At 44.2% G+C, this 20,938-nt stretch overlaps 1 pseudogene; it reads right to left on the bottom strand.

The window, feature by feature from the left end:
* Positions 1-17,156: 17,156 nt before the first annotated feature.
* On the bottom strand, positions 17,157-19,540 carry LOC123396854 (annotated as a pseudogene).
* Positions 19,541-20,938: the final 1,398 nt, after the last annotated feature.

Here is a 20,938-nt window from a genome sequence, read left to right as displayed (position 1 = left end):
CTTTTCGCTAAAAACTTATAGCCCCACCTGCCATATATGCATATAGTATAGTTGATTACTTTTCACCCCTCTCTTATGTGACTTGGCGGCATATTCAATATGCTGACCTACACGGCTGCAGCGTCTTATGTTGCAGATATTTTTCTTCGACGAGTAAGAGTACGATTCAGGGTTACGGTCTACACTCAACTTGCCGTTGGTGTTTATTGGGACTCCACTCCCTTGACTGCTTCCGCTGAGATATTTAAGGTATATATCAGTTTTATGCTATTTACATGTGATTGCACTTTGATATATACATTGATGTACTGTGTGTGCCAGCATACTGATCCAGGGATGGCACAGAAACACAGAGGCTTGACTCGTCTTGACTCGGGTCGCTACAGAAATGGTATTAGAGCACATGTTGACTGTAGGACGCGACCCTAGAAACTGGAAATTTCTTAGGAAAGGTTCTCTCAAAATTCCTATTTTTCAAGAACACCTTTTACTTCTCATCTCTTCTGATTTCATCAAACGTTCTCTCTCACCTCAAATAGTTAGACAATGCCCTTTCCCCTTTGACCACGTGAAGGATCAACCGGCTCCCACTTCAAAGTAAAGAGGATTTCATCATGCAGTTGAAGCTGCACCAATTGAAGACTCTCAAGACCCTAAGAATTCGAAGACCCTGAAGCGTTCGAATATTTATATGACCATTAGAAGTCCAAACCCCTTTTATATACTCACGTTAGATACGATGAATTGTGAGCCGTCATTGGTGTGTGTTTTCCAACGGCCACAAATAAAACCTATTCTCAAAAATATTGTTTGTATTGTGTGTATCTCCCTCCCTCTCTTACCCGTCTCATCCCCAAAACCTCAACCCTACCAGATGGAGTATGAAGCTGGACTTGTAGTCTCTGGACCAATGACCCAGCTGGAGGCTGAAATATGGATTCAGAACATGGAGAACCACTTCGGGAGCAACTTGATCTCAAGGAAGTATGAAGTGGAACACGCTCTTTAGTACTTTACACAAAGTGCTGCGATCTGGTGGAAAATGCACCATGCTATACCAGGATTTAGTGGAGCAGAAACTTGGGACGAATTCAAGAACACTCTGCTAAGATCCCGACTTATTCAGAAGTGCTATGACAATCCGAAGGAGAAGACTTGTGCATGCAAGATCTATGGAGAAATAGGACACACCCAGGAAGAACACAAGGATGGATGCACTCATTGTGAAGAAAATCACCCAGTTGAGGAGTGCCCAAGTAGTCAGGTCACTTGTTTCCTTTGTGAAGGAACCAACCACTATCCAACTCAGTGTCACATTTACCCCAAGGTACAACAAGTTGTCCAGCAGCAGAAAGAAGCAATGAAGTAAACACTCAAGAAGAAGATTCTAGAAGAGCCAGTGATGAATGAAAATATAGAAGACCCTGATGAACAAGGTCTGACCAGATTTTTCTCCAATGCATGCTACTCATGTGGAGAAGAAGGACATTATTCACAGGATTGCATGAAGGGAAGCCAAGAGTATCTGGGAAACTTCCCGACGGAAAAAGTGGAGATTGATCCACTTGAAATAGAAGAACTGGCCAAAATAAAGGAGTCCGGAAAGAAGAAAAAGTACCCTCGGAAGAGCCAAATCTCTGTAGATATAGACCTGAGTCATGTCAGATGTTACAAGTGTATGGAATTTGGCCACCACAAATACATGTGCTCAGGAAGGAAGCCGGAAACCCAAGGAGCAAAAGCAAGCACTAAGACGCCTCGAGACTTGTCAGAACTCATTTGCTTTCGTTGCAATGAAGCAGGACATTTTGCTAGCGATTGTCCACAAAGGAAGAAAGCTAAGAAGGAGTAGTTAAGTTTTGACCGCGGTAATTAGTGTAATCTGAAGAACTCTTGTTTTTCATGAGATCATGGAGTGAAATTTTTTTTGTAATAGAAGTCCCTGAGATTGTAATAACATCATGAATAAATGGAAATTCTTGTCTCATGATTGTCTATGTTGAAACTGTATGCGTTGTTTCTCTTCGAACAAAGATCTCTGAACAATTATGAGGATATGAGAAAATACGGTCTATGCAGGCATGCGTATAATTCATTTAAGTGTGGTAGTAATCAGTAAACCCACAGGATCCACTGAGTAGGAATGTACCATGATTACCAAGGAGACATATACATTCCTCTGAGTACCTATTTACTGACACCTACAGATGACAACTCTCTACGAGTCATTCCTCAAGGGCCCAGAAACGATCATGACCCTGACCAGTGATCATGATTACCCGAAAATCCTGAAGGACATGATGAAGTACATTCATCTTGAAGGAGATGAGTCTACAAAGGCTACCCATTCATGGAAAGTGGAGTAGAACTTTGGTATGTGGAAGTACACCTCCATCATGTCAAAGGAGTTTGTCCAAAGACTATGGGGCAATACTTTTTCATTTCACATGTACCACGAGCAAACTTCTTTGATGCTGTTCGTGAAGCTGCCATGGAAGCCATACGTCAGATCGGAGAAATACTTGAAGCAAGACTCCGTCATACCCAGGAATACCTAAGTGAGGTACGTGCGGAGATGAAGCTCATGGCCACCATGAGAAAGCAAAAGATGGATGATTTCAAGGAACACATTGGAAAGTTCAAGTGGAACTAAAGTACCTCCAAGAGAGACAAATGAATAATGTTCGCAGAAATGCTTGACCATACCGAACAATGTGGATGGCAGCATTTGTAATAAATTACTTTTGAGTTAGAATTTTGAAGAAAGCAAGGATGTAATAAAGGATTGATTATGAAATGAATATGATTTATGAAAGAAGCTATGATGGATCAGCAAACGTTTTCTTAGGAACATACGAAAGCCAGAGAGTTGTGAAGATACGATAGATGTTTTGTTTAGCTTGCAGAATCATTGGATTTATCCGAGCTTCGTTCGTGTACAAGAGAAATTCTGCGACGCTTGTGAGGATGCCCAAGTGTTAGAATACGAGATTCACTAAGCCTTATACAAGGTAATGATTTCAGTGCGACATGGCTTGGCCACCATGACGACTTACTATTCTCATTCTCTTGCTATTCGGAATGGTAAATCTGAGAGAATTACCCATAGTGAGAGATGACATTCTTTGAAGCTTTTGTTTAAGCCTTAGAATGGTATAAGAAAAGCCCATGTACATGGTAGTTGTTGTCACACGTAGAAAATTTTACGGTGAGGATGAAGACAAGACCCCTCTCTCTGCAGGATAGGAACAAATGGTAGACCACCATGAGAATCATCGATAGGTTATTTAGAATTGATCACAAGACTGTCAGTTAAGAAGACCCAGTAAAGGAAGACGCTTATATCAACAGAAGGACCCTCATTTTGATGGAGACGTTATGAATATAGCGAAAAGTATGAAGACTGTGAGAAGTCAGTTGCCATAAACCCTAGAGGATCGTTAAACATTTTGAGGGACCAGTATCTCTCATTTTAAGTGTGGTAGCATCCGACCTTGCCGGAGATTGGAATTGTTAGAAGACCCCAAACCCTAACCTTTCTTTCTAGCCTCTTCGAATCTCGAGGACGACATTCATTTTAAGTGTGGTAGTTTGTAACATCCCAAAATTATAAATTTTGGAATGTTAATATAATTATTAGATTGATTGTTTGTTGGTTGCCTGAGTGATTGAAACTTGTGTGAAATTTGAAACTTTTCGAAACTTTTGAATGAGAGGGAATAAAATGAGTTCCCCGTTTCCTGTGAGTTCAAATGCATCTTTTCAAAACCAGCGAGAGGAGATAGCATGACTTCTTCAACTACAAAGAATTTGAACCAAGGTGGCACTTGAATTTCCTTTCGGTTTTTCATTTGCATTTTGTTTTCTTCTTCACTCATGGAATGCCGGGAACAATACTTTGTCAAACAAGAGAAAAAGAGAGGAGAAACATGACCCTCCAAACCCGGGGATATTCTTTGAAATATTTGAGCCATGACACCCAAGATTTATTTGAGTAATTATTTGCAAAAAGAAATAAAGCATTTAGGGGATTTTCTGGAAAAACATTTTTTTGAAGTATTTTGGCCGTGGAAAAATGTCCATCTTTTTGAATTTATTTTTCTAAATTTTTTAATATATTATACCCCTATATTCCAAGGATATTCTATTTCCTTTTAAGCGTATTAATTCCTGTTTTAATAAAAGGGAAAGAGATCTCTTATTTTAGGAATGTACTTGGGCCACGTTAGGAAACCAATCTGGCCCAATCCCACCTTCTTCTTCCTCCTCATGAGGTTCCTTCTGTGGCCATGGCAGAAGCTTCCCAGGAAGCTTCCCTCCCCCGATTCGCGGGCTACACTTCCTTCCCGAGCCTCCCACCACCCCTATAAGACCGCCCCTCCTCTCCTCGTTCCATTTTCCCCATCAGCTCGCCCTCTCCCTGCCCGTAGCCACGACGCCCCCACCATTGTTGTTCCTGCAAGGAGCCGAACAGAAGAACGCCCAGGAGCCCCTGACGCCCCCTTCCTCGCCTCCAGGACCCCCTCCGCCGTTCCCCCTCCCCGCCAGCGACCTCCCCACCTTGCCGGAGCAGCCACCTCGCCGGAGTTCTTCCTGTGTGTCACCCACGGTGAGATTCACGAAATCCCGTATTGCAGTTTTTTTAGAAAATTGCAATCTTATAAAATTCATATCTATTAGTTTGTAACTCCGAATTAGGTGATTCTTTTTGCGTTAAATCACAAATTTCTTGTAGCTCCCGAAAATATATAATTTGTCTATGTTTGGACCTATAAACTTTGAATTAGATCAGATTTGATTTAAAGCTTGTTTTGCTTATACCGGGAGTTTAAAAATAGCTTTTAAATTAATTCTTTTTGCTACTATTTCCTATTGATCATATATTTCTGTAATTTAAGTTTCAATTTTTTTATATATTTTTACTTAGGGTTTTAAGCAAAACAGATTCTGTTTTAGCCTTTTTTGTTTTCTTGCTATTTCTTTTGTATTAATTGTTCTTAATTTGTTTTTTTTGGTAATTGTGACAAGTTATATTTTGTTTTTGATAATTACCAGTAACTTTTCAACAACAACAAAATTTTATTTTATTTATTCATATTTGTTTGCATGGAATCAATTCTAGTTCTATACTAACTTGCGAATTGATTGCATTGCTAGTTTGATTTCCTATTTTGAAAATACTTATAAAATAATATTGTTTTGTAAATTTTACTTCTGTTATCTTAGTTATTTTATATTTTGTTTTCTGTTATTTTTTCTATTTTAGTGTTTTATTTTCAGTTAGAACAAAAACTATATAGTGTTTGATGTAGTAGAACGCTTCCTAGCTTCTTTGAAGTTTCCTTTGGATTTTTATCCGCTCTCTCTTATTGATTTTTGATTGCATCAACTTTTATTGCTGTTTGTTAATTGAGTGCTAGAATGATTGCTAGTGTGAGTTCTTATGTGAATACTATGTTTGATTATATAGATTTCATCGGAGAGTGACGAATAGTTCTATCACGTATTTCCCGAGAACGAAAATTCTTCTTCGTCAACATCACCAGGCAAGTCACTTTGATCATACTATCACCTATGTTTTATGCATCGTAGTTCTACCATCCTATGCCCAATTGCACGCTGCTTAGGTACTTGGAAATTTTAGTATAGATTGTAGTATCATGTGGTAGGCACACAACAACCCCGATACTTGGCCCCGGGACGACAAATTTCATATTGCTATGCTTGAGTAGATGGGATTTCGGGTGAGTGCATAACACGAGTGATGCGAGGTTGATTAAATAATCAAGACCGGTTAAGACAAGATTTTCAAGACCTCGGACGCAATGCAACTCGGGGTGAAGGACGGTTGATCGGCTCCCTGGAGAACCCAGTGGATGACCCGGGATGCTGGGGACGGCCATGACATCCTGCGGAAAGCTTCACCCAGGCTCAAAGAGATGGACGGATATTTTCAAGACCCAAGGCTTACCTGCACAACCACAAGTCATTATGGGCTCTGGCTTGGTTGGACAACGCGGCAACTCTGGACAGGCGGTGCTAGCAGATGTAGAAGAACGGTAGGAATGGATGGGCACCGACAGGGATTCAGAGGGACCCGTTGTAAGACCATGTTTTGATCATCCGGTCTTCAAACACCTTGAAGTGCGAGGACATACTCGGTGGCGATCAAATCTTGTGGGGAACGTGTGCAAAACTCTACAGAGTACTCAAACCTAATCGATTAGCCGTGTCCACGGTCATGGACAACTTGAGCCAAAGGAACTGAAGTTATCTGAAATTCTCAACACAAATAACAATATTGATGTGGGTATTATTGACAACATGGGTACGAGAATTGGTTGGTGGAACCATCTCGTTAACAACCAACAATGTAGTAACATTTTGCTTCTAGCCCTCTCTTGATGTAGGAGAAAACTTGCTTTTCGCTAAAAACTTATAGCCCCACCTGCCATATATGCATATAGTATAGTTGATTACTTTTCACCCCTCTCTTATGTGACTTGGCGGCATATTCAATATGCTGACCTACACGGCTGCAGCGTCTTATGTTGCAGATATTTTTCTTCGACGAGTAAGAGTACGATTCAGGGTTACGGTCTACACTCAACTTGCCGTTGGTGTTTATTGGGACTCCACTCCCTTGACTGCTTCCGCTGAGATATTTAAGGTATATATATCAGTTTTACGCTATTTACATGTGATTGCACTTTGATATATACATTGATGTACTGTGTGTGCCAGCATACTGATCCAGGGATGGCACAGAAACACAGAGGCTTGACTCGTCTTGAGTCGGGTCGCTACACTCTATGATTGGCTCGTTATTGTAACTATGTGCATCTAGGCCATATATTATGCTTAGTGTTTGCATGTGTGCTCGTTTTCAAGCAAAACCGAAGGAATCACACCATAAGGCTGTGAAACATATTTTTCGATATCTAGCTCACACACCAACACTAGGATTATGGTACCCCAAGGGCTCAAATCTTCACCTCGTTGGGTATTCTGATTCGGATTATGCTGGTGACCGTGTGGATCGCAAGTCAACATTAGGCACATGCCATTTCCTCGGAAGACCATTAGTCTGCTGGTCCTCAAAGAAGCAGAACTATGTATCACTCTCCACTGCCAAAGCTGAGTACATTGGTGCTGGATCTTGTTGTGCTTAACTGCTATGGATGAAGCAAACCCTCAGAGACTATGTCATCAACATGAAGAATGTTCCCCTGTACTAAGACAATCAGAGTGCAATCAAGATCGCCTACAACCCAGTACAACACTCGAAGACCAAGCACATCCAGATTCATCATCATTTTCTTCGTGACCATGTCCTCAAGGGCAATATCATCATTGACCATGTCAAGACTGATGATCAACTAGCAGATATTTTCACAAAACCCTTGGATGAGAGAAGGTTTTGCAAGTTGCAGTGTGAGCTAGATATCCTAGAATCTTCGAATGTCTTGTAAACATGCACACATTCTAACACTTATGCAAAACTGATGACTTAGATGTGCAACACACAAAGTAATGATTTTATTCAATCAATGAAGAATATCACTCTAAGTGTGAAGAAATCAATGAAGAATTTGGTTCTCACGGCCCTCCGACAATTGTACGCGGCGCCTGAAATCATCATTCTTATACGGTGGGTAACGCCACCACCCAACTTTGAAATTCTTCAAAACATTTTGTGATGACCTTCATTTGACTATATATATATAATGAGTTTTCAATGTCCTCAACAACATTCACTTATTGCTCAGTTTTCAATTTGATATTTCTTCTAAGTGAATGTGATCGGACCCGACTCCCCTCTATGCTAAGCTCAACACAGTCTATTCTCAATTCTTCATATGCGTTCTGTTTGACACTTGTTCAAAATCCTCACTGAGTCCTTGTCATATGAGGACTTTGCAACAAAATCCTCAAGATTCAAAAAGTTATTTTTAAAGTTACCACAGTAGCCGCACCCACTACTCACGTTCGGATAACCACGATCTCCACCGCTACGATCGTGGGCACCATTTGTCACGCGGAGACGAGAGGCAAGGGCAGTTCGGTCCAAATGTTTCGGCCGGACCGTTTTCACCCGAGCTATAAATAGCCCCTTACCCCCTTAGCTGAAACTCTTCTGTTCCTCTCGTCTTCTCCGCTCGAGCTCAAACCCTAGCGCCCCCGCTAGTATCTTTGTCGCTGGTGAGGAAAAGCTTCACTACCTCGCCCTCGCCGTCGCCGGACTCACGCCGACTACAGTATATCTTCCGCCGTCACCGTAGTTGTCTTCAGTCGCCAAGTTAGGGCACTGAAGATCTGGATCGAAGAACTTCCTCTTTTTACCGCTTCAGTTCACCGTGTTCTTCGCACAAGGTAAACAAAATCATATTTTACTGCCCCTCTTGATCTCATAATTCTCTTTAGATTCATGAAATCAGTTTTTCCTCAAAAATTTCCTCAACAGTGCACACGCATGTCTAGAACACTTGATGAATTTTGCTAAGTCACTTAAATTTCTTCACGAGATTCCTCAATTGTGTAAATATTTGAATCTGCACAACTCTGGAACCCAAGATCAGAATGCTTAGTCCAATTCCTCAATTCACTGGTCAAGTTCCTCAACTTAAGTAATTCTTCAATTTCCTCAAATCTGAGAACGCATATGACCTCTCCAAATTCTTTGCACCTATACTCTGTTCAGAGGTACAAAATGTTAGTTGATGAATCACTGGGTTCTCATGAACTTAACCTCATTTGCAGCATTTCTAGAAGAAACATTACGTGTGTCCTCAGAATCATCAAGAATATAAATTCCTCAGCAAAAGCCTGAGCTGAAGAAAATGGAGGAAGACAGAAAACAGAAAGGTGGCAAAAGGCTAGAACAAAACACTGCCTTTGAGATCCCTGAGGAGATCTATGCTGATTATTGTACACTTGTTGGGGAAATTCATGGTAAAGAGACCATGGCGAAGCGCAATATAAGGCTTGAGAGGATAGAACTCCGATGGGAAAAAGAGTGGAAAGAATACAGATATGTGACTCCAAAATATGCCAAGAAGTTTGACATCAAGCCTCCCTACAAAAGGTTGCCACAGGGAGATCAACAAGCAGCTCATCCCTCAAGCGTAGCTACTATTGAGGATTACCCTGATGAAAGAGACAAATATCTGTCTAAGCTGCAGAAAAAGGCTAAAGCTACTGTGACGAAATTCAGTGAGGACTCTGCTGCTGTAGCTACTGCTGCCACTTCTTCAGCTGATGGGGTCTCTGCTACTGAAATTCCTCAAAAGAAGGCTCTGCTGAAGAAACCAAGTCTCAAGCCACAATCCTCAACAGCTGCATCAAAATAGCAATTTCCTCAGAAAGTTGCAACAACTGCAAAAGCCTCAACTATAGCCAAGTCTTCACCACCTCAACAAAAGCAGCTCGTTAAGATTCAACCTGAAAACCCTAGTTCCTCTGTGCCATCTACCACTGGCTCTGTGTCAAAATCTTCACCAAGTCTATTGAATACTAAGATGACTGCTGGTAGAGGTACCAGGCCAAGCCCTGGCAAAGTCAACATTCCTTCTGCATCAGAAGGAAGTGAAGAATATGATGATGAAACTCTTCAAGCCATCATAAAAAACAAGCAGGAAAGAGTTGCACAAGCAACTAGAAGCACCATCCCTCTCGTGCTGGATTCGAAGGAATTGCTAAACTTCATTGATCTCTGGCATGAGGATCCAAACACTCCAATTAATGATTTGAAGCTTCCTCCTGGAGTCAGCCACATGCTTGCCACTTTCATCTATGAAGCTAAATGGAAGGGTCAGCAAGCCAAACACGCTTGGCTTGCCAAGGCCAAAAAGGAGAAATTCTTGATGCAGAACCTCCTCACCTTATCCCTGAGAAACTTGTTTCTACTCAGGCGAAGCTGAAGACTCTCACAGACAGATATAGAAGTCTCCACGCTGATCAAAAGGGCGCCAAAGTACAATTCGTCAAAGACGCAACTGCAACAGTTGATGAATACAACAACATAATTTCCGCTCACAAGCAGCAACGCCTTAGCCAAGCCATACTGTGCAAACGGCCGAGGGTGATGAAAATGAAGAACCAGCAGCTGAAGAAATTCCGCAAAATATTCAAGCTGAAGAATCTGCCAGGCCTGACTCTGATGAAACAACGCCTAATGAAATTGCTCCTTCACCTAAATCCTCAAAGGTGAAGAAAGTGACTCCGTCTGCAGCAGACATGAAGAAAACCAAAGCAGCTGAAAAGGAAGCTAAATAGATAAAAGCTTCAATGGCTTCAGAATCCTTAGAAGCAAAATGTCTAAAGACTATGCCTTCAGAATCTTCATCAGCCCCGGTGGATGCTACTCCTCTAAATGTAGCATCATCGTATATGATGGTTCCATTCGGTGAGGAATACATCATTCCAGAAGAGGATGAAGAAATGGAAGACAATCGCTCTCGTGCATCAGCATCGATGGATGAGGAAATTCAAGTTGACAATATTCCTCAGGCCACAACACCTCCTATGACCACTGAGGAAAAGAAGGGTGATGAAGAAATTGGATGCAACACACCTCTGATTCATGATGAGTTCTGGGAACAAGCTCACCCTAACTCACCAAGAATAACCCAAATTCCCCAAAGTCCGGCTAACACTGAAATTCTGTTTGGCTTTGATGAAAAGACCATACATGAGGAATCAACACAAGACCGAGAATCAGCTGCATCAGCTGAAGAAAATGTAGCATCAAAAACTGCAACTGCTTCCTCAGATCAACAAATTTCTCAAGCTAAAGAAAATGCTCCTGCTCCAAATGCTGAAACTGCAATTGTTGTGGTGAATCCAGAAACTGCCATTGGGGTGACCACAACTCCTCAAGATGAACAACAACACAATCTTCAACCAAAGCCTCATCAACCCTTCTCCAAGAGGCCGAAGTTTCAGAAGGAAGCACTCTTTTATGAACGCCATTACTTCACAGGTGCAAATCCCTATGATAGGCTACGCATCAGGCACAAAAAATACTCGACTAGAAATCAACTCAACTACTATGCCATTGTGCTCTGTGGAAGAAAGAAGATATTTCTTCACACCCACATTCCTCATTGTGACATGGAGGAAATACCTTGCTTCACCCTAGTCCTCAATGTTCTTCATGAAGCAGGGCTACTGCCATTCTGCACAGATATCAGTGATCGGAATACGGACATAATTCTTCAATTTATGCCACACTTCATATCTCAGGCGACCCCAAAGACATCAACACATGGGTCTTGGACAGGATGACTCAGCACACGCATTACAAAGCTCCAGCCACAGAATTGCTTCGAGCTCTCCCAATATCAATTCTTTTAGAGGATGCAGTCAGAATATATGATGAAAGAGAACTGTCGAACAAGCTCATGGAAGTCCTCATGAAGCCTTTTGTTCAAGGCCAACCTCCAAGGACCAGATTCCTCGTAAAGGATTTGAACTATGAGCCCAGAACTGTCTATCGAATCTTGTCATATTCCTTCGCTCCAATCAAAGGGCATGACAATGAACAAGACGTTGTAGGCATCATGAAGAATATCCTATTCAACGTCATTCATGGCATTCCTACGAATCTTCATGATTTCTTCTTGAGGAATTTGGCTGACAACGCTTTGACACCATATGAGCTGAAGATATATGCACCTTGGATTATGAGGTTCATCAGGAACATATCTGGCATCAACTATCAAGCTGACTTTCAGAATCACCTTGGATATCTGCCGCCTATCAAAGTCATCAAGCAATCTTTTGAACCAGTTGAAGGCAAAGGAAAATCTATGATTGATGAAGGAAATCGCCCCCTAGACGGCCAATTTCACAAGGCTGACTCATATTCTTCATATGATGATACTGCTAGACAAACAAGCCCAACTGCCCCTAGGGTGATGACCAACAGAGATCTTCTCCTAAGTCTTCACCAAAAAGTCGATCGCAATCACAAGTGGGTGAAACGCCAGTTTGGCGCCATTGTGAAAACCCTCAATGAAACTCAAAATGCAGGGAAGAAAAATCACTATTATCTTCATGAATTTTTTGATCGCACTTGGGCCATCTTGGCTCACCTGAAGACTCTTGAGGAACTTGAAGAAATGGAATTTACTGAAGACTTTGACTGGTCGTGGCCTCCAAAGAAGAAATTCAAGACAATTCCAGTTCTTGACTTGGAGGACAGTTCATTTTCATCATTTCACACCGCAGAATCAGATGAAGAACGAGAGGACACTACAACTTGTCGAAGGAAGAAGCCTATCTCCAAGGATGCTCATGCCTATACATCAACAAAGAAGTGAATTTCTTCAAGGGCGTTAGTTCTCAGTTTTGTCCCTTTTCGTCACTTGATGACAAAGGGGGAGAAATCTGAGAGTTAGTCTTCAAGCGGGATACATTATGGGCTTATAAGCTCTATTAAGTTACAAACTCTTGGTTCTTCTGGAGTTTTTGATGTAATGAGTTGTAACTTAAGCCCGTTGGTGTTCTGACTATTTTGAACGTTTTTCCTCGCATGCTTATTTCTCAAAGTTTATTAATGTAGGCATGCTGAAATTTGTCAGACACCATTTTTCATCATGCATTTCTAATTCCTCATACTATATGTCAAATGCATGCATGAATTGTAAGATACAGGGGGAGATCTCCATGATATAAATCATCAATGTGCATCTTCTGTTCAAAGCAAATCCTCAAAACATGCACATATTCAGGGAGAGTTTCTCTGTATCTTGATTTCAAATTCCTCAAACTCTGTACTTACATTCCATATTATTATCCCCGTTGAAAACTTAACCTTATTGTCATCAACCACCAAAAAGGGGGAGATTGTAAGTGCATCTAGTGCCCCTTAGTAATTTTGGTGGTTTGAAGACTCATAGGTTAAGAGGCTGATATGTTTGTGAGTGTATACATGCTCTATAAGTCGCTGAGGAATTTTAGTTATCCGATGAATATCGACCCCTAAAAATGTATGTCTTCGGGTGAAGACTTTGGTCCTTCCTTGAAGACTTTGACCGCGAAGAAATTGCGATGAAATTGATATTCCTCATGAAGATATTGAAGATGAGAAATTCGGTGTGTCCTGAAGAAAACACTCTGAAGACTTTGAAGCGTGAGGATTTACTCTTTCTGTTTCATTTTATTTACACTTGAGTGATAGGAACATTGTACTGTTAAAGGGGGTCGAGGTAAAACTATGGAATTATTTTCCTCATGATGCTCAACCCAAGCCTAAATCTACCCGCCTCAAAGTGAGGAATATGAGAGACATGAGGACTTTCACAGTTGAAAGTTCTGACCGTTGCCGCGCCACGCGCCACCTCACTGATCTTATCCACCCAGCGGTCATATTATTTAAGGGTATTTATGTCTAATCATGTCGGGATGCTCCTAGGCTATAAATAGCTGCCCCCACAACCACTAGCTGGTTGGCTGCTCCAAGAGAAATTGACACTTGTCATTTAGAGAAACCCAAATTTCTCAGAGTCTTCGAGAGAAAATCATCAAGTGAGGAAATACCCCAAACACCAAACCCAAACCAAAAACCCAAGTTATTGAGCATCACTGAAGAAGTTGTTCTTGTGTGGAACCGACGGTTGTTACCCTTGATGACTGTGCATCCTCCAAACGGTTAGGCGTCATGGTCTAGAGCATCCAACATTCAATTATGGATCACCAGGTGATCAAGTTTGTGAGGGTTTGGAAGTCTGCCCTGAAGACTTACCCCGTGTGTTGGGCGAGGACTGTGTGTCATTAGCTCAAGGCGAATACAGTAGGGACTGTGTTTCCTTTGGTTTCAATACCAAGCCGCTCCGAACTAGACGTACAACTGTCACAGCAGTTGGAACTGGGTCATCAACAACTGTCTTCATCAAGCTACGGGTTCTGTTTCTTCAACTCTTCCATTTCCTCAATTGTATGTTGAAGACTTTCATCTGTACTGTTTGAAGAATTTGTCTGAAGACTTTCTCTGAATTTCCTCAACCTCAAATTCTTCACTTGAGTTAATCTTCAGATGCTTACTCTGTACTTGCGAACCGTGCAAATCGAATCTCTAAAATCTCATCGAGTACTTTGCTGTAGACGCTTTTGCACACCTGATCGTGTGCTATTTCTGCTACACTCAGTTCATAACTGAGGACTTTCCTCACAAGGAATTTCCCCAGTGATGAAATTCTAAAAATCTCCTATTCACCCCCTCTAGTCGATATAACGCACTTTCAAAACGTTCTTCAACTAATGGCCTTAGGTACACATAAATGTCGTTGTCGGGTTGCTTAGGGCCTTGGATGAGCACTCACATCATAATGAACTTCCGCTTCATGCACAACAAAGGAGGAAGGTCATAGATACATAGAGTCACATGTTAGGTGCTATGACTGCAGCTCTACTCCCTAAAAGGATTCATGACATCTGTACTTAGAGAAAACCGTAAGTTCCTTGCGTCAAATACAAAGTCAGGGAACTCCCTCTCGATTTTTCTCCACTACGACCCATCCGCGGGTACTCTTAACATCACATCTTTCTTACGGTCTTTGTGGCATCGCAACAACTTGGCATGCTCTTTGTTTTGGAACAAACGTTTCTACCGTGGTATTATGGGAGCATATCACATCACCTTGGCAAGAACTCTCTTCCTAGGGCACTCGCCGTCAACATAACTAGGGTCATCGCGGCTGACCTTATAGTGCAATGCACCGCATACCGGTCATGCATTCAAATTCTGGTACTCCTCACGACGGTACAGGATGTAGTCATTAATGCATGCATGCATCGTATGCACCTCTAATCCTAGAGGGCAGAGAACCTTCTTTGCTTCGTACGTACTATCAGGCAATTCGTTATCCTTTGGAAGCTTATTCTTCATTATTTTCAGTAACTTCTCAAATCCCTTGTCAGGTAAACCATTCTGTGCCTTTCATTGCAACAATTCCAGTGTGGTACCAAGCTTTGTGTTGCCATCTTCGCAATTTGGGTACAACAATTTTTTGTGATCCTCTAACATGCGCTCCAACTTCAACTTCTCCTTTTCACTTTCGCATTCTCTCTGTGCATCAACAATGGCCCTACGAAGATCATTACCGGTCACATCTGGTGTCTCTTGATCTTCAGCTTCCCCCATTGCAGTATCACCTTATTTAGGGAACATAGGGTAGTTGTCATCATCCACTTCTTCTTCATTGTATTCCATCATAACCTCTCTTTCTCCATACTTGGTCCAACAATTATAGTTGGGCATGAAATCGGACCAGAGCAGGTGGGTGTGTAGGATTTTCGAGGAAGAGTAATCCTTCTTATTCTCCCAGTCAACACATGGACAACACGTAAACCATTCCGACTGTTTGCCTGAGCCATTACGATAAAATTATGCATGCCCGTATTGTGCTCGACAGTGTGTCGGTCACCGTACATTCATTCCCGGTTCATGTGCATTATATAATTAAGTATATCCAAAACCATTATAGAACATCAGGAATAGAGAAATGACCAAATTAAGACAAATTCATCACATTAAAACCAAAGTACACTAGTGATCAAATGTTATTGCTGGAAAAATCAATACATAAAGTTCATACGTAGTTGGTCAAAATAACATACATTGAAACTAACATACAACTATGTAAAACATTTAAATGTAACAACAAATGTGATCAAACTAACAACTAAGGTAATAATTGATCCAACAACATAATGATACCAAGCCTCTTTATTAATGGCATATTTTCTAATCTTTGTAATCTTCAAGCGCATTGCATCCACCTGGATCTTGTGTAGATCGACGACATCGGCAACATGAAACTCCAATTTCATCTTATCTTCTTCAATTCTTTTTATTTTTCTTTCAAAAAAATGTTCTTTTTTAAAACTAAATTTAACCTCTCGACAAGAGGGTCGGTTGGAATTTCTGTTTCACATACCTCCTAGACAAAAATATCTATGTCAAGTTGATCGGCGTAATTTTCATAAACAATAAATAAAACAAATAGTTATAAAATATAATATATCACATCCAAATCATAGAACGAACGAGAACCGACGGGGGTGGATATCAAAACCATGGCACTATATAATAGCAAACAATAATACAAGTAAGAAAATTATGCAAATAACTATCTAAATCATACAAGTAAGAATTTTTTGAAAAAATATGAACAAGAGGCTCACCACGGTGGTGCCGACGACAAGATCGGCATGGGCGAACGACGACGGTGAGGACGGGGACGGGGACGACACCCTAAACCACACTACACATATGCAGAAAAAGATGAGAAAGCTTAAGTGTGGTTCAGGCACCTCATATGATGTTTGTTTTGGGTGAAGTCAAGTGGCATCATGCTCTTAGGAATTTCATCGAGAACCTCTTGTGCATAGGAAGAGAAAACAAATAGCACACACCGCCCACCTTCTATGACTAATAAACAGAGGAGAGGGGGGGCAGGGGCGAGGGGATATATATAGGTAACTTTTTAGTCCCGTCTGGTGTCCAAACACGGGACTGAAGATAGGACTTTAGTCCCGGTTGGAGACACTAACCGGGACTAAAGGGCATCGCTCCTCTCGCAACCCCTTTAGTCCTGGTGGGTATCACCAACTAGGACTAACGGTCCCACACCAACCGGGAGAAAAGATGCTTGTGCCCTCTGATCGCTCCAGCCGTTCGAACTAGGACTAATGCTCACATTAGTCCCGGTTCGTAATGCGACCGGGACTATTTCTCTGATCGGGCTAGAATGAAACCCTATTTTCTACTAGTGCATACTCCCTTCGTGGCTACCGTTCATGTATATTTACCAACAACATTGCCTATGTAGTTCTACCACCACCGACACGCGATAAAGTAGCGCTGGCCACCTGGATGCTCACCATTGCTACCCCTATCCGGATGGCCCTCAAAGCCGTCTCACACGCGCCTAAGGCCAACTCCACCGCGCAACTCTAAACGGACGTCCGTTTTGCCTGGATTCTGTCCGTTTGGGTGGGGAGATGGGGTCATGTCCGGCCCTATCCTGGGATGCGCTGGCCGCGCGCCCACCGCATGGCCGCATCCGTTTGCACTATCTTGTCCGCCTCTAAAAAGAACAACGATTCAGATGCCAGCGGCCCTAGTTCACGCCGGCCACACAGCCAGCGGCCTACACGTCCTCGCCGGCAACAAAGCTAGCGGCCGGCAACACAACCAGCCTCCAAAATGAATAGTTTTCTTCACCGGCAACACAACCACCGGCCGGCAACACAGCCAGCCTCAAAAATGAATTTGTTTCTCGCCGGTACACCGCCAGCGGCCCAGCGGGCGGCACCCATGCAAGCCTCCAAAAAAGAACGACCACGTCCGATCGGACGACCAAGTTCAGGTCGTCGGCGTCGAACATCTCCCTCTGCCTGGCCTCGAACCAGCTCCTCGTCTTCTCGCTCATCTTCGTCAAGTCCATGCTCATGATCGCAAGGGTCACCTCCTTCGCTTTGGTTGCGGCATTGGTTGCCTCGATGTCGAGCTGCCTCTTCCTGGCCTCGACATTGGCGGCCTCCATGTCAAGCTTCCTTTGCCGGGCCGCCTCCTCCAGGTCGATCTTCCTCTTCTTGGCCGCCTCCTCCATCTCTAGCTTCTTCCTTTGAAGCTCCAGGTATTGCTTCATTTGCTCGTCCTTGCTTTGCCGCTTCTTCTCGTCCCTCATGTGCTTTTGAGACATCATGCCATGCAAAGTCTCATGCAAGACCATGGATGTGGCATCACGTATGTCGTCCACCTTGGAGTTGGTCTTGCCCCTCGGCCTCTTCAACGCCTCGCCATCTTCACCTCCAACAAACTTGGTCGTCTTCTTGCCTCTCTTCCTTTGAAGTTCACAATATTGATCCTTGAACTTAGGGAAATCATTGATGATCGTCCAACAATGCGTAAGCGTGAATGGCTTGTCGTCGTGCTGAGCCTTGAATGCTTCCAAAGATTGAAATGCCTACACCACATGATCAACAAAGATTTGGACATGCAAACATATACAAGGCCGAAGCAAGGAAAGGACTCGGATGAGGAGATCATACCATGTCCCCAATGCCGAGGCCACTCACGGGCCGTGCTTCAATGCTCTCTAATGCGGCGCAATACTTGTTGCACTCTTGTTGGATGAACAACCACCTCTTTTGAATCAAGGTGATGCCACGGCCGCTTGTGATTTGATAGGGCTCAAACATATTCCTTTCATGGAAAGTTTTGTGGACTCTCGTCCAAAAAACTAGGCCCTTTTGTTGCGCTCCCGTCCTCGGATCTTGGCTAATCTCCATCCAAGAGTTGCAAATCAGCTTGTCCTCATCTTGGGTGTATGAACCCGTGCGAATGCTCTTCTTCTTTTGTGCTTCCGCTCTTTGGGTGAGCTCGTCGATGAACAATGGCTCACCACTAATATCAATGTCATTGACTCCATCTTCATCGCCATCACCTTCGCAATAGATGTCGTAGTCTCCATGCCACGAGTCACCATGGTCGTAGTCAGCACGGTCGTCGGCCTCTTCATCGGCAACGTACTGGGCGCGGCCATCCTGACTTTGGGTCTCGTCGGGATTGTAGGCAGGGACATGCTCACCGTTGTAGATCACGTCTTCCATGAACTGGTCGTAGTTGTTGTCGACCGGCGTCGTTGTCATTTTGTCAAACAGGACGCAGGGGGACGGCATGGTGCACGCAAACGACGGTCGTGCTTGCTTTCTTTGCATCTCGACGGACGCCCGGCCGCCGCTGCTGGACCCAGGTGCGACGTTGAGGTCGATGCAGGCCGAGGGGCGCGGGGTGGAAGGCGCGATCACGCTCACGTCCGGCGACCCCGAGAAACGGGTGTGGGTGTCGTGCCTTGGCGGGGGGTAGCTGGGCGACACAGCCGTGGTCCGCGACTCGCAGTGATGAGACCGGGCGACCGACGAGCCTGTGCTCGCCGGGCCGACGGCCGCTGCAGAGAAACCGTCCGGACGACAAATGCCAAGCATGAGGAGGGCGTGCGCTTTGTTGACGATGGCCTCCTTCTCCTCGACCTCGATCTTGCGCCGCGAGGCCTCCATAACATCGCGCTCGGCGGCGAACTTGCACGCGGCGGCGGTGTCCTTCATGGCCGCCCTCCGGTTCCTCCTCTTCATCGATTCCGCGTCCAACTTGGCGATCTCCTCCGGCGTGCACTCCGCCCGCGGCTTCATTGGCGCCTTGGCCTTCTTCTTCTTGGCCATTTCGGGCTAGTCGACGGCCGGAACGCCGGAATTCGGGTGGGCGTCGGCCATAGACGGGGGAGAGAGAGGGAGACGGCAGGAAGTGGGAGGGTTTGGTGGGAAATGGCGCCAAAAGAGGCGGGAGTGGGTTTTACTTTGTGCCACCAACTGGCGGGCCAGGGGCGGACGAGAGCGCGCGTCCTGCCCGTCTGCGCGCTGTCCGTTTCACCCCAAAATCGGCGCAAAGTTGGGCCGGGGAGGGGTCAAAAAACGGATACAAAACGGACAAACGTTCATTTGCTCCGCGCGTTGGACCGTCTGTTTTGTTCATTTTACCCCAAACGGACACGCACGGACAGGACGGGGTCGCGCGGTGGAGTTGGCCTAAGGCCCTCCACTTGATACTCGGTGCCACATTTCTGAAAAGTCGGCCACGTATGCGTAGATGCCAGTTGAACATTTTTTAGCACATGTCACACAACGTTAAAGATTTGGCATCCACTCCAGCACGGGCCCGCATGCAAATAAACTAGTAATATATCAGCCCAACTTAGCCAATGACCAGCGTCATCGGGTGCTACTTTCTCGTGAGAAAGGACCAAGACACGCTTAGAGCCTGTTTGGGACTGCTCTGCTCCTTAAAATTCAGCTCTGCTTCAGAAAAGACAAGTTAAATGGGGTAGCTTCATGATATGCCGCTCCGCAAAAAACTAGAATCTGGAATATAACTTCAAAGTTTTTGTGAAGCTCCTCACAGGGTGCTCTAAAAAATCTAGAAGCTCGAGTTGAGGGAAAATTACCCACAACTGTCACCAGTAAGTGGATACCCCTTCATTTCTTCCCCCTCAACCAATCAAATAGATTCTTTCCACCAATTTTTTTATTCTTGAAGCTGAAGCTAGATGGAAACCAAACATTCTTTTGATAGTGCTATAGCTTATGCATGAAACTGCTTCAAAGTGAATTTGATGAAGTGAAGCTGATTTTGATGAATTGAAGCAGTCCCAAACATGTCCTTAGTTTGTTGTCTCAACGAATTTGTCATGAGAGCAACTAGATGCATCGATGCCCAAAATTGTTTGTTTGGCACCGGCTGGGCAATGTAGCGCACCTGTGCCAAAGGTCCAAAAAGCAAATTTGACATCTATTTTGACCTACATAGTAAAGGGTCTAAGAGCAACTCTAGCAGACCCGGCAAAACAGGCACACCCATAAAAATTCCGGCGAATATGCGGGCTCGGTCCAATTTTTGGCCAGAACAGAGCCCGCATACTCGTCCGGCCCGTAAATTTTTTTACCGCGGCCCGCAAACAGCACGCCCGACCGCTATATCTACGGTTCCGCGGCTCGTTTGCGGGTCGAAACCCTATCCCCCGCCGCCGCCGAGCCCCCGCGATTCCCCATCCCTTCTTCATATTTCTCGCCGCCGGCGACCACGTCCCCCGCCTCCAGCCGTCATGTGGGGTTGCATGTGGAGCTGCGGACGCGGCTCCGGCAGCAGATCCGGCGGTGGAAGCGACCCGGATCGCGAGCGGCGCGTCCGCTCGGACACCGCGAGGAAGCGTGAGGCCCGGAGGTGGACCAACCGCGCCATGTCACCGCCGGCGAGCTTTTGGCGAAGCGAGATGGAGGAGTACGACCGACGGCCCGCGTCCTTCTCCTCCATGAGATGTTCGTACGCCGGGAGCTCCTCCTCCTCCGGCGCGGGCCTTCACCCCGTGAAGACGGA

Source organism: Hordeum vulgare, chromosome 5H (assembly GCF_904849725.1).
Source record: "Hordeum vulgare subsp. vulgare chromosome 5H, MorexV3_pseudomolecules_assembly, whole genome shotgun sequence".
NCBI classification, from domain to species: Eukaryota; Viridiplantae; Streptophyta; class Magnoliopsida; order Poales; family Poaceae; genus Hordeum; species Hordeum vulgare.
This window is presented reverse-complemented; position numbering and strand designations above follow the sequence as displayed.